Source organism: Elaeis guineensis, chromosome 10, assembly GCF_000442705.2.
Source record: "Elaeis guineensis isolate ETL-2024a chromosome 10, EG11, whole genome shotgun sequence".
In the NCBI taxonomy this organism is placed as follows: Eukaryota; Viridiplantae; Streptophyta; class Magnoliopsida; order Arecales; family Arecaceae; genus Elaeis; species Elaeis guineensis.
In genome coordinates, this window is record NC_026002.2 from 41301531 (window position 1) to 41304572 (window position 3042).

Consider the following 3042-nt stretch of genomic DNA (forward strand, 5'->3'; position numbering starts at 1 on the left):
AGAGAAAAGATGGAAAGGTCCATCAAATTCATGAAAAAATATAAATCAAGTGGCTACTACAACATTTTAACAAATCATTATGAGGTTTAGATAATCAAAACTATAAATTATTTTTTAGTAATTGTCCTCATTATTATTAACCATTATAAAGAGATAAATGAACATCTTCCTTTTGTACAAATAAACTGGCGACACAAGTAAATTTGTCATTATCTTGACTCCACTTTTTCTGGCCAGGGGTGGCACCAGGACAATATTTATCGCATGTAACCAGCCGATAAGCCCTCCTCGTTATCTAATAAAAGACCAAAAATATCAAGCCTACCATACCCACCGGCTTATGCAGCCGGTCAGTGGTCAATATAAAGTAGTTGATGTCAGGTTTGATTGATCTTCTATTATGATGCCGACCGTTGGATCACATCCTGCATAGCTATCAAAGCTCTCCAAATTCCTTCATCTATCTGCATTCACAATTCTCCAAGTGGTTATTGTGCGATTGAATGGTAGATTCATGCAAAGAAAGAGGAATCCTTCTTTCTTCGAGATTTATTTTGAAGATTTGCTTCATAATATACAATTATTTGTAAATCATGCTATACCACCAATCTTAGCTGAACTTAGCCATAACCTACCTAATTACAAGTTAATTATCCTTCGACTCCTCCCAAGAACCGCATTATACCAGTGCAAACATTAGTAATATATGGCATTAACATTTCTTGGATGAATTCTTAAAAAGCCAATGCTAAAACTAGCCATCCAAGTGCATGCGGGAGAAGCAAATTTCACTTGAAACAATTTTCTACAATATTTATATTGCATGCTAAATTGAGCTATCACTTAAATTATATTTGCTTTCGAGCTAGTTACAACTTTGCTTTGGAATGCATGAGATATACAATTGGCAGGTGCGCGTCTCAAATGGATCTGCATAATTATCATAAAAATCCTTTTACGTTGCTAACAAGTGGTGATCAATCCCTTTAAATACCTGTTCTAATGTCCAAGTTAAGTGTCTCTTTAAAAGCCTGTTTTCATTGATATGCGCAGAACAAAAGAAATCAAAAAATTTCATACCGCCGAATCTGATTCCATGAGATGTAACCAAGATTAAGAAAATAGAACCAAATTTTCGATCAACAAAAAACAATAACATAAAAAGGAAAAAAGTAAAAGAAAATGCATGAGAAAGGAGGAATGAGGGTGAGAGGAGATGAGGAAAAAGAAAAAATTATTATTTATGCATATTAAAATTTTTTATTTTATACAGTAATGCGTCGACAGCAGGGTTCGAACCTGCGCGGGCGAAGCCCAACAGATTTCAAGTCTGTCTCCTTAACCACTCGGACATATCGACGGACGCAGCAATTTGTGCCATCATTTTATTATATAAGATAACTCAAAGGACCCCTCGTCCACGCATACCACATTTTCTGTTTATTTTTCTTCACCTGTGCCAAAGGGCAATAACAAAGACAAAAACAAAGAGCTGCAACAAGGAGAATTAAAACTAGGTCCTGAATCCTTAAGCACCATGTTTAACTTCAAAGTGGCAATACCTGTTGAAGATGGATTCTACCCAGTTAGGCCAACGAATTTACCTTTAAAATTTGACTCTTTAGGATGGAATGAAACAGCAGTAACCATAGAACGTATAGCATGTTTGATATTTAATCGATGAAACCTCTACTCCAAAACGGGTGTAAAAAAAAATTATGATAGGACTTTTGTTGAAGATAAACGGGGGTAACCTATGCTTTCAACATTTTAAGGTCCATGGTCTACGTTTTCTTGCCTTCTGTTGAAAAGAATAAGATGAAATTTTAAATGGAGGAATATGGTCCATGGGGCGTGATGCTTCACGTTATAGTATGGGGGCATAAGTGATCCATTTAAAGAGAGGCGTGAGAAATCCTTCTAGGTCTCAAACTCTTTATAACCTTTTAACCAAATTAAATCCTTATTTGAGAAAGATCCTTGGGCACTGGATTTGCAGCGTCCAACTCTCAGAGGCACGCCCACCATACAGCATGAAGAAAAAATAGTGTGAAGACTTGGAGCATGGGGAACGCCAATACTTAAGGAGATGAGTCCTTCTGCACATCAAACTTTTTGGCGTGTAGAGTCTTAAAGGGCATAGACTCTCCTTTAAATAAGGGGGCACCTCTTTCTCTATATGAAGTGGGAATAGGTAGCACAACTCTTTAGAGGAGTCCTTCTGCAAGTCAATCACATTGACGGATAGTGTCCCAAGGGGCGTAGACTTTGACCAAATCAAAATTCTTATCTCATAAAGAGTCCTATTATCTTTGAGTTTAATTGTGTCCACTCTTTAATATTGTCAAACCTTTGATTTATCAATCTTTGACATATTAATTGAAATCCAACCATCTGATTTGACACAACCTCTTTGTGTATGACCCCATAGATTTCATTCTATCTAGTAGTAAGATATATTGTGATTTCCATCAATAATATCATTGAAACTCCTTTCAATGGATTGAAATAATTTCAATGCACTCAATGAGAACTATTGATAATCAAAGTAATCCTCATGAGTCTCACAATGCATCAATGACATCTAGCACTATGTAGTGGCATTTCAGCAGAATAGTATAGATAAATCTCTAGGTGTAGTTACCATATAATACAGTCCTTCTATCATGAATTTCGACAAAATAAAGGTTATAGAATTTCTCATCAAATCCTATCGTCTGTCATATATTAAATTTATTTGACTCGAGTTCCTAATATGAAAGCTATGAAAACTCTTTTTACTATTCACACTGCCTTAGCCGAGATCTTCTGAACTCAAGTCTCATAAATCATATAGGACTAACTTCCTTATTTATCAAGAATGATAGATTCTATATAGGTGCACATCCTTTTTCTACAATGAACCTACTATAACCAATATACATCGTAAGGACCCATATGGCTAGAAACCAAGTGTATGTGCAGTTAAACTTAGGGCCGATAAAAAGTAACCTGATCTATTAATCCGATCCGCATTCGATCCATCATAAATAAGTTTGGATT

The 3042-nt window shown here is 35.6% G+C and overlaps 1 non-coding gene across 1 annotated transcript; it reads right to left on the reverse strand.

The window, feature by feature from the left end:
- Positions 1–1278: 1278 nt before the first annotated feature.
- Positions 1279–1360, reverse strand: TRNAS-UGA (transfer RNA serine (anticodon UGA)). The gene has a single exon. It is a non-coding gene; the product is annotated as a tRNA-Ser (tRNA).
- Positions 1361–3042: the final 1682 nt, after the last annotated feature.